We start from the raw sequence: 12,217 nt of genomic DNA on the forward strand, positions 1-12,217 counted from the left end.
ATAGATAGATAGATAGATAGATAGATAGATAGATAGATAGATAGATAGATAGAGGACACAGGGTGAGTTGAAGATGAAGGGGTGATATCTGGAGAATAAAATTAAGGGGTGAGAGAGGATTATACTGGGAGAAAGAGAAAGGGAGAGGTAGAATGAGGTAAATTATCTCACATAAAACCAACAAGAAAAGGCTTTTACAGTGGAGGGAAAGTGGGGGAAGGTGAGAGGAATGAGTGAATCTTATTCTCATTGGATTTGGCTGAAGGAGGGAATAACATACACACTCAATTGGGTATGGAAATCTATCTTACCCTACAGGAAAATAGGGGGGAAGGGGACAAGAGAGCAGGGGGATGATAGAGAGGAGGGCAGATTGGGAAAGGGGGTAATCAGAAGCTAACACTTCTAAGGAGGGACAGGGTCAAAAGAGAGAATAGAATAAATGGGAGGTGGGATACGATTAAGGGAAATATACTTAGTTTTTCACAACATGGCTACTAAGGAAGTGTTTTGCATGACTACACATGTATAACCTGTATCAAGTTGCTTGCCTTCTCAATGAGAGTGAGTGGGGAGGGAGGAAGGGAGAAAATTTGGAACCCAAGTATTAAAAACAAATGTTAAAAATTGAAAAAAAAAGTAACAGGGAGCCACAGAAGATTCTTAAGCTGTGCAGTGATGTGGTCAAATATGCACATTACATAAATAGGGCAAGCTGTCTTAGCTTTAAAGATTTGTGCCATAAACTTCCATAGGTGAAGATGGCAAATCAATGAATGAATTAATCAATGAAAATGCACTTATTAAGCACTCATTACACGCTAGACACTGTGCTAACGAAACCTGGTGTCATTTCTATGTTGACCTTTTGATGAAAAATGGCTTCTGACATTCTGAGATATTTTCTGCTTGTGTCTAAGGGACTTCTGTGTACAAGGCAATCCCATTGTCATGATCCAGTGATTTCTGCATGCGTAGGTCCCATGGCCTATGACATAGGCAGAGCCAAGAGGAGAGGGAAGGGATCAGAAGTTGTTATCAAGGACACAGCTGTTGCTGAGGTAACTGGCCTGATGAGGTCACTAGATGGCACAGAGGCTAGTGTCCCTGATGCCAAGAAAACCAAAATTCAAATCTGGATTTAGACACTTACCAGCTGTCTCTGTTTGCCTCAGTTTCCTCAACTGTAAAAATTTGAATAATAATAGCACCTACCTCCCAAGCTACAATAAGCTTGGGAGGTAGAGGATAAAATGAGATATCTGCATAGTACTTAGCACAGTGCCTGGCATGTAGTATGTGTTTCCTTCCTTTCTGACCTTGCCACATAATCATCATCCCCCAAAATGTTTTGTTTTCTTTGCCTAGTACTTAGGCAGCTCACAGCCCAGAACACAAAAGACTTTCCCAAAGGCATGCCCAACACATGGGAAGACAAAAGTGAACGAGAGCAGACCTCCCTGCAAAAGCTGCCTGACTGTCCCAAAGATGCCACAGTGGGTGCTCTTTCCCTCCTTCCCACATAATCACTTCTACCTGCGCTGTTTAGGGAGCTAACCTATAAAAAACATTAGGCCAGATGGTCTTCCTTGCCCTGGTTTTTTTTACCTGCTGCCTGAGGAAACTTCAGAAGATAAAATGGCTGTGTCCTATAAGGGTTATTGCCCAATGTTGCTGCCTTCCTGACCCCACAGCTCGACTGCTATGGCTAACAGTGTGCTAATGTCCTCTACCTATCTTCTGACAATATCCCAGTGGTTCCAAAGCTTTACTGTGAGAATTTGTTGGGGATGTAAATCCAACTCACTTCTTTTTTGGTCCTCAGGAAAAGAGAAAGCATTGTCCTCTATATAACTGTCCTACCTATATTCCCCGTTTGGACCCAAATCATCATTGTCTCATCAGATGCCATTTCTAGAGGTTAACACAAAGCTTATAGAATGTACAATAGTACCATCATTTCCCCTGGGTTTCTAGCCAGCTATATTTCGCTTGTCGTATGTCTCCTCTCATGATAATAAATAAGAAGGACTCTGAATGAGAAACCAATGGTCTTTTCTGGTTAAAAGCAAATCAGCGTCCTCTACTTTCTTGCTAGGAAAAATATTTCCCAGTCTTTTAACAACACATCCTATAAGGAGTCAGTCAGGGCCATAGGGCACTGAGCCCCCAGAACTTAGAAAAGGGAGAGAGGAATGTATATTGGGAAAAAGGCATTTAGGCACATGATTTATAGTTGGAATGAATCTTAGAGGTCTAGTTATTACCCGAGACAGCAGGAGGGGAGTCAGTGGGCTATACTAGTTTAGAGATGTTGGTCCTAGCCCCAAAGTGAGTGGCACATGGGGATGGCTGCCTGGTTTGGAGGTGTCAGACCTAGTGTGAAGGGGTCATTGGGTTGCCTTAGTATTCTTTCCTTGGGGTCCCTGCCTCCTGCTCCCTAGAGGATCTCCAGTTAGAGCCAAGTGGCCTTTCTTTGAGTCCTTCCATTGGTATGAATTGTGAGATTCAAATGAGATAATATACATAAAGGATTTTGAAAACTTTGCCAGATAACACACCAGATGAAAGGGCCCTTTGCTTTCAGCAGCACAAGGTACAGTGGCTAGAGGGCAAACGCCAGAGTCAGGAAGACTCTGATCATGGCCTGCCTGTGCCACAGACTGGCCGTGTGCCTGGGACGAGCCACTGAACCTCTCAGTACCCCCAGCAACTCTCTAAGACTGTAAGGTACTGAATGTACACCAGTCTGCATTGGTAGAGGGGGAGTCTCTATATTTTTTATAAGAAAATTATTTTACTTTCAGTGTTGCCTAGCCTGTCTTATCATTCTACATAAACCCTTTAGTCTCAGAAATTGATCCTGACAGAAGGCTTTTGAGCAAAGGAGTGACTAAGAAAGCTCATATCTAAAAAGATAAATCTAGCAATATCATATTTCTTCCAACAAACTCTACAGGGCAAAATGGGGTGGAGTTTAGTCCACCTAAGTCATAAGATTTTGTGGGCCAGAAGGGCTGTGATGCTGCCTAATACGTCTTTACAAGGGGTCTTTCTTTGCCCATCCATTTGTCCACAGCTTTGAAAAGGGAAGAGAAGTATTGTAAGAAACTTCCCCTACTGGCTCTAATGCTCACCTCCCCTGATCCCCAGAGGACAGAAATTTTTTTCCTGAAGAAAAACACAAACTTCAAAAGAGCCTTGGAAGCAGCAGGAACATTTGGTTATTTTTCCATTTAACAAGGCTTGATGAAAGCTTTCCTTACTGAGTCTGCCTAATTGGGCAGGCAGCCTCCCGATCAGTGCTGGCAGAGGGAATTGAAGGCTGATTAGAATGCTTCACCCCAAGACCAGACTCTGGCAATCCATCAGATGGTCCTTCCCGCTCACAGTCGCTTCCAGGGAAGATGCCCCAAATGACTCCTCGATGTAGATTCATAGCCAGTCCACTTCCTCCTTAATTCCAACTTCACCTCATGTTGGGCTTTTTAATTATCCTGCTGAGGATGTGTGTGCACTGTTTACTCGATGCTCTGGAAACTCTGTAATCTTTGTCTCCTGCTGCTGAGAAGCCCACAGAAATAATAACAATATTAGCATGTTGCACGAGTCAAAGGAAACTCAGGGGAACTTTTTATTCTTGGCAATGCCAGGATTAGCTGTCCAGACCTTGGACCCGGGGTAGAGGGGCCCAAGTGAGTTGTCCCCACTGGCAACCCCATTTATTTCAAGCCTTAACCAGCCTCAGCTACTACCACTGCCACAGTTTAATTTCAAACATTTCCCCCAAACATGGACTCTTCCTGCATTGGCTGCAGCAATCAGTCCATTAATAAGCATTTATTAAGTGTTTACTACATGCCAAGCACTTTGCTAAGCATTAGGGATGCAAAGAAAAGTGAAAACAGAGTTCCTGCTGGCCTGAAAGAAGCTGTCTTCAAATGGGAGAGATAGGATGTCAGTAGAGAAGCACATAAAAAAGCCTCACAGAGTGGGTAGGAAGGTAACCATAAAGGAGAAGATTCCAGTACCTGAGGAGCAGACAGAGGGAAGGAGGCCTCCCCCAGGCTACCATCATTAGAATGTGAGTTTCTTGAGAGCTAGGCCTGCATGTTTGCCTTTCTTTGTATCCACCTCACTTAAGACAGAACCTGGCTCACAGTGAGGGCTTAATGAATAATTGTTGACTTCCTGGGCATGAATGGGTGGTACAGTAGATTGAGTACTAGACTTTAAATCAGGAAGACCTGACTTTAAATCCTGTCTATGACATGTGCACAGTTAATATAACCTCTCAGGCTCAGTTCCATCCTCTGTAAAATGGGGATAATAATAGTACCAACCTTCTAGAGCTGTTTTGAGAACCAAATGAGATTATATATGTAGAGAATTTTGTAAACCTTAAAGTGTTAGATAATTGTGAGCTCCTATTATAGGTGCTAACTCTGTTGGGCACCTATCCTGTCCAGAATCAGACCCAGGTAAAGATAGGACATGGTTGAAGTTGGTCTTCAGTCTCCTGCTAATATATTTTTAGTCAATCAACAAATTCCACATGCTAGCTCTTTCAATATTTAAAGTCTATCCTTCCATCTACCCTAAGTCTTTTCTTCACCTGGTTAAACATTCCTGGTTCCTTAAAATAAATGTCAAATGAAATGGTTTAACAGGATCAGAAATTTAGAGCTGGAAGAGCCACTACATGCCACTGAGTCTAAGCCCTTTCTTTTGCATATGAGGAAACTGAGACCCAAAATGTCAAGTGATTTGCCTAAAACACGTAAGAAATAGGAGATGGAATCTGAACTCAGATCCTGGCTCCAAATCTAGCTTTCTTTCCACTATGCTATATGATTTCAAGCTTCTTTTTCCCTTTGACCCCTCAAATAAACAACCACAATCCCAAGGAGGGAAGGCTATCACACAGGAGAATGTGCTGGGGAGACACACACACACACACACACACACACACAAACACATGCGCACACACAAACACACACACACGAAACACAACAGCATAGATGTGACCATAGAATGGGCACAACTGCAACATTACCATGGTACAAAAGCCTGAGGCTAGTTTCATTCTATTACTGCCTTCATGGAATTCATTGGAAAGTTGGGGAATTCATGTGGGAAAACATAGTCAGTCAGTCAACTCACATTTATTAAGTACTTGCTGTGGGCCAGGAACTGTGCTAAATACAAAGGATACCAAAAAAGGCAAAAAAAAAAAGGCCCAGACCCTGCCCTCAAGGAGTTTACAGTCTAATTGGGATACAATATGTACAAATTATCTATATGATAAATTAGAGATGATCTCCAAAGACAAGCCACTAAGATAAAGGAAGGCTGTGAAAGGCTTTTGGTAGAAGTTAAAACTTTGGGTGAGACATGAAAGAAGCCAGGGAAGCTTGGAGACAGAGAGGAGGAGAGGAGAAAAGTTCCAAGTATGGGAGACAGCCAATAAAAAAGCTCAGATATGGAAGAAGAGAGTGTCATGTATGAGAAGCAGTAAGGAGACCAGTGTCATTGGATAATAGTTGGGGGTAGGGGGGAGCAAGGCATAAGAAGACTGGAAGGGTAGGAAGGAGGCAGATTATAAAAGGCTTTAAAAGCCAAATAGATCATACATGATCCTGGAGGCAATAAGGAGCCATTAGGGTTAACTGAACAGAGGATTTACATGGTCAGATCTGACCTTTAGGAAGATCACTTTGACAGTTGAAGTGGAAGATGGACTGGAAGGAGGAGAGACAAGAGCAGCTAGAAAACTACATCAATAATTGGTTGGTGACTTTCTTTCTCGAAAAAGACCAAAAATGACATCAGTCTGTTAGGGTCAAGTTACAGTGCACCCAGCTGTGGCTGATCAGACCAATAGGAGCTCAGAATGCTTCACCACAGGTCAGGCACTGCACCAGGGTGATGGCAGTATCAGAGGAGAAAAGGGGGCAAATATAAGAGATGCTGTGAATGTAGAAATGACAAGATTTGCAAATAATTGCATAGACCTAGGTTTTAACCCTGGTGAGCGGGGGGATGGGGAGAAGAAGAAGGGAAGACATGCTTGCTATGTGACACATTATCCCATTTGATGATTGATTTGGATGCTGTTACCCTCCACAGCAATAGGAAGAATAGGAAGAGGGGAGATTTGAGGGGAGGGGAAGTTATATAAGGAGGTCAGTTTGGGGACATGTGAAGTTTAAGGTGTCTACAGAACATCCAGTTCAGCATTCCAATAAACAGTTGGAGATGTGAGGCTAAAGGTCAGGAGATGGATTATGGCTAAACAAAGATCTGAGAATCATCTGTGTAAAGATGAAAATTAAATCCATGGGAGCTAGTGAGATTGCCAAGTGAAACAATATAGATGGAGAAGAGAAGAGGGCCTAGGACAGAGCCTCAGAAGACACCCATGATTAACGGGACTGACCTGAATAAAGATCCAGAAAATGACTAAGGAGCAGACAGGAAGAGAATCAAGGGAGAATGCAGCATCACAGAAAACTAGGGAGAAGAGAGTATTGAGAAGAAGAGGGTGATTGACAGTGTTGAAGGCCATAGAGAGGTCAAGAAAGATGAGAATTGAGAAAAGGTCACTAGATTTGTTGATTAAGATCTCACGGTAACTATGGAAAGAGAAGTTTCAGTTGAATGATAGGGTTGGAAGCCAGACTACAGGAAGTTAAGAACAGAGTGAGAGAAAAGAAAGTGAAGGCATCAATTATAGACTGCCTTCTCAAGGAGTCTAGCGACAAAAGGGAGAAGAGATATAGGACGATAGCTAGCAGGAGTACATGAGTCAAGTGAGGGTTTTTTGAGGTTTGGAGAGAGGTGGATGTGTTTGTAGGCAGTAGGGAATTAGCCAGTACACAAGAAAAGATTGAAGACAAATGAAAAAGTGGAAATAAAAGAGGAAGAAGATGGGAAGGAACAGAATCACTTGTTCATTTAGAGGAATTTGTCTTGACAAGAAGGGCCATCTCTTCACAGGAGACAGGGGTAAAGGAAAAGAAAGAGGTAGAAGGCATCTGGGTAATATAAGATGAAATGGAAATGGGAAGAAAGGGGAAAGCTCAGAGAATGATAACTGGGGGGAAAAAATACTGCCCACTTGTCCTGAGAATGGCATCATTTCAGTACAACTCATGGATGGAAGATTTGGGAAAGGTCAAGAAACTGTCCCCACAGCATTTTGACAACTCTATTCCCCACTGAATTAGCTTCTGTGTCTCTCCGGGGCTCTCCCAGAAGAAAGAGAATCTGTTTTTCTGTGAGAATTTCTAATATAGTAAAAACCCCTAAGGATAAATGTCACTGGCCTTTCTCTGTCTATGGGCATTGAGAGTGAAAGGGCAGGGAGTTATGAATCATATCACAATGCAAGGTCTTCTTTGAGATCCAGCTCCAGATTCTGGAGACTTGTGTGAGTCTCTCTCAGTCTTTCCATCTCTTTATCTTTAAGGCACAAACTGGAGTAGTGCTTTTAGTGCTTTTAGAAGCCACACTTTAGGAAGGACTCTGGCTAGTTAGAACACATACTAAGAAGGGTTAATAATGTTAGCCACAAATTTCTAATCATATAAAAATGCTCTAAATCACTATTTATTGGAGAAATGAAAATTAAAACAACTCTGAGGTACCACTTCACACCTATCAGATTGGCTAATGTGACAGAAGAGGAAAATGATAAATGTTGGAGGGGATGTGGGAAAACTGGGGCATTAAAGCACTGTTGGAGGAGTTGTAAACTGATCCAACCATTCTGGAGAGCAATTTGGAAGTATACTCAAAAGACTTCTATAAAAACCTTTGACCAAGCAATACCACTACTAGGCCTGTATCCCAAAGAGATCAAAGAAAAGAGAAAAGAACCTATTTGTACAAACTTATTTATAGCAGCTCTTTTTCTGATGGCACAGAATTGGAAATCAAAGAGATGCCCATCAATTAGGAAATGGTTGAACAAGTTGTGGTATATGATTGTGATGGAATACTATTGTGCTATAAGGATGCTTTCTGAGAAACCTGGGACGACTTACATGAACTTATGCAAAGTGAAGTGATCAGAATCAGGAGAGCATTGTGCATAGTAAAAGCAATATTGTACGATAATCAACTGTAATGACTTAGCTATTCTCAGCAACACAATGATTCAAGACAATTCCAAAGGACTTATGATAAAAATGCTATCCACCTCCAGAGAAAAAACTGATGGGGTCTGAAGTCAAACTGAAGCATGCTTTTTTTTTTGTTTTCTTTCACAACATAGCTAACTTGGATATATGTTTTGCACGACTGTACATGTATAATCTATATAAAATTACTTGTCTTCTCAAGGAGGGAGGAAAGAAGGGAAGGAGGAAGAGAATTTGGAACTCAATTTTTTTAAAAACATTAGAAATTGTTTTTACATTGGAAAAAAGGAGGAGGAGGAGAATTGCCCAGGATTGCACAGCTAAGTGAGTGTTCCAAGTGGAATTTGAGATTTAAACTCGTCTTCCTGATGCTGAATCCAGCCTTCTATCTACTGCACTTCCTAACTGCCTCAGCATAATACATATGTGTATATAACATAGCATAATCATAACATTTATATGAGGCTTTAAGGTTTGCAAAACACTATATACATTATCACATTTGATTCAAGCCACATCAATTCTAGTTCCAAAATCTCTCTCCCATTCTTTTCCTTTCCATCCTCACAGTCACCATTCAAGTTCAGACACATTGAAACCCCAGCTAACTTCAAAGTTCAAATATCACATTTCACATGAAGCCTTTTCTAATTCTCCCCCACAAAACTTTTCAGTGATTCTCCATTGCCTGCTGAAAAAGTGTAAGTTTCTGATACTCAAACATCTCTAGAAAGTGGCCAGCTTTCTTCTCCATCTTCCTCTCATGCTACTCTCCCATTCACAGGATCCTGTCAGTCTGAATTCTTCCCTCATTTCCCTATCCTGAGCCCGACTGTGTCCAAGCTTTTGTTCACAGCATTTCCTTTTCCTGGAATGCACTTACTCCTCACGTCCTCCTCTTAGAATCCCTAGTTTCCTTCCAGTCTCAACTCAGGCTCTATCTATGAGGTGAGACCTTTGTTGATCATCAAGATATGAGCTTTTTCTCTCTAAAATTTTTCTTGCATTTATTTTTTTACCTACTTAGTACAGAGATAGCATTAGAAATAGAGATAGAAACCTATGATAAGGTAGTGGTAGAGAATGAGATAGAGATGGAGATGATAGAGAATGAAATGAGATAGAAATAGAGACAGAGATAAAGAGATAGAGATATTGATATAGAGATAGACATAGACATGTACATGTTGTTTACCCCAATGGAATATAAGCTCCTTGAGAGCAGGGATTCTGCCATTTTGTCTTTGTATCCCCAGCATTAAGCATAGGACTCTGCATATGATGGGTGCTTAATAAATGTTCATTAATTAGTTGAACTCTTCCTGTTGAAATCCAACCATGCTTGAAATCCTGAATGTCACCTTCCCCACAAAGTTTTCCCCAATTCTTAAGTCATGTGTAACCTCTTCCTCCTCTGAACGCTCATGCTGGTCAGTAATTCATCCATGAAACATTGTTTATTATGTGCCAAACACAGGGCTAAGACAAAATAGTCCTTGCCCTTGAGAAGCTCACATTCTAGTGTCTATGTGCAAACTAGACTAATACAGAGTAGAAGGAAGGAAAATCCAGAGGGAAGGCACTATCAACTGGGAAGCCAGAAGGATTCAAGGAAGCTAGGTGATGGTGAGATGCCAGGGAATTCTATATTTGGGGTAGACTAGTTGATGCTAGTAGTTATCTGCAAAGACATGGAGATAAGAGATGTAGTGTGGTATTTGAGGTCATTGTAACTAGATTGAAGAGTATGTGAAGAGAAGTGGTGTATAAGAAGCCTGGGAAGGTAGGAAATGGCTCACTTATGAAGGGTTTTAAATGGCAAAAATAAGAGTTTCTTTTTGATCTAGAAGGTAATAAGAAGCAACTGGAGCTCTTTGAACCAGGGCTTGGTAACATGGTCAGACTTATGCTTTAAAAAAATCCCATTGGAAGGTGAGTGGAGAATCAATTGAAGTGGGAGACAATTGGAACAGGGAAGTCAGCTAAAAGACTATTGCAATAGTCCAAGTGAGAGGTAGTGAGGGACTGAGCTAGGGTTGCGGCTGTTCAAAGAAAGGGGACGTGTCTGAGAGAGATGAGAAATTACAAATGACGAGGTTTGGCAACTGATTGGATATGTCAAGAGAATGTGAATGAGGAGCCAAGGATAAGACCTAAGCTGTGGACCTGGGTGACTAGAAGGATGGAGATGAAGATTCAAGGATGATCCTGAGGTGTAAGACTGGGTGACTGGGAGGATGGAGATACTTTCAACAGTAATAGGGAAGTTGGGGGTGAAAGGGGTTTAGACCAGGAGTGGGGAACCTGCAGTCTCAAGGCTATAAGTAGCCATCTAGGTTCTTAGGTGCAGCCTTTGACCAAGTCCAAGTTTTACAGAACAAATCCTTGTATTAAGGGGATTTGTTCTGTGAAGTTTGGATTCAGTCAAAGGGCCACCCTTGAGGACCTAGCTGGGCTACATGTGGCCATGAGTTCACAGGTTCCCCACCCCTGGTTTCCATGGAGTTCTGATTTGGATCTATTGAATTTGAGATGTCTACATGTTGGACATCAAGTGTGAGATGGTCAAAGGTGCCTTCTCTTCAGGAAGAGCCTCAACTCCATTTGTAAGTTCTCATCTGCAGCTGTTCTTTTCCTTCCTTTTATCCTCCTTTAATATTCTTCCATTCCCCATCATCCTGACAGGAGTCAACTCTCCCCTTCTCTACCTCAGATTTCTCTTGTTCCATCATAAACTCACTTCATTTTCCCCCAATAACCTGGAGTGTGGTGAGATGTTTTCTGATTCCCTTCACCTTCTTCTCTAGGATGAAGATTAGATTTCATTTGCAATACAAATAACACTCATTCATCTCTGAGAGAAATGTGAGCATCACATACCCCATGCAAGTCACTGAACAATTTCCCCTATTCTCTGCAATGGTTGAGATTTTCAATCGTGTTTTGAAGCTCCTTGTGGGTGTCTTCCTCTTAATGATAAGCACTGATTAAAATTTATGTAGCCAATTATCACCTCTTAATGCCTTTACAAATCCACTCAACTTCTCTCCCTTGGTCTCAACAACAAATCCTCCCACAAACCTCCCTTGCAGTTTTGCACAAACTTCCTACCAGTTTCACTAGTTTCTCCTATGCACTAATCCTCTCTTATCACTTTGTTTTCCCCTCTAATTAGTCCTTTTAACTTTTCTTATGCAACTTGCCTTGTCTTACCAGCTTCCTTCTCCTTCTTGAGATTTTACTTCCCTTTGCAGGTTCTACTCCCTAATCATCCTTCATCTTCCTTAAACCTTTTATATCTTCCTTAGCTGTCCTTCATCCTACTCCTCTTTCAATCATGAAGTAACATCTAGACCAGTATCTGGGTCTAGAAATTTTTCTTCTTAAAATTCTCCCTAATTTCTCCTAAATTTCCTCTCTTCATTCAACTTCTGACCTACTTTACTAATCAAACCCTCTAAGTTGCCTGTGTAATTTCCTTCTTTCAGCTAAGGCTCTCTCAAAACTTCTCACAGAACCTAGAGGTAGAATGCATTTCATCCTGTACAACTTCTAAGTTATGCTGTAAATTTTCCAGCAAACATCTAACTCAACCTGTGGTGGCCTTCTTCTTCTTCTAGTTCTGTGAATGTTAAGTATTTAGTACAGCACCTGAATTGTCCATTTATTTTTCTTCATTCTTACTACATAACCAGAGCTTTTCCCTCTCATTCATTGCCTGTATGCCACTCCAAAATTCTAATTGCAAATCATTATCCATCTACAGTGTTGTCCTAAGTTGCACATCATAGAAATCACAATAGTCATTTTTCATCCACTCAGTTCTTCCTGTGTGGATTGTCAGACCAAACTCTTTTTACCAATTGTGAATCCCACTCAAGAATCTACATAAGGAACAATCAGCAAAACAATATATTTTTAAAGGACTTCACCATCTCTGGGAAATCTTTCTGCCATTTGGATGATACACTGGACATCTTCCGTAATAGTGAAAATGTCTTTGATGAGCCTATGTTTCCTTCTTTTGCAGCATTCTTGATACATACAGTCAGTCAAATCAGCAAGCAAATCTG

This window comes from Vombatus ursinus, unplaced genomic scaffold, assembly GCF_900497805.2.
Source record: "Vombatus ursinus unplaced genomic scaffold, bare-nosed wombat genome assembly UNPS02014847.1, whole genome shotgun sequence".
Classification (NCBI taxonomy): Eukaryota; Metazoa; Chordata; class Mammalia; order Diprotodontia; family Vombatidae; genus Vombatus; species Vombatus ursinus.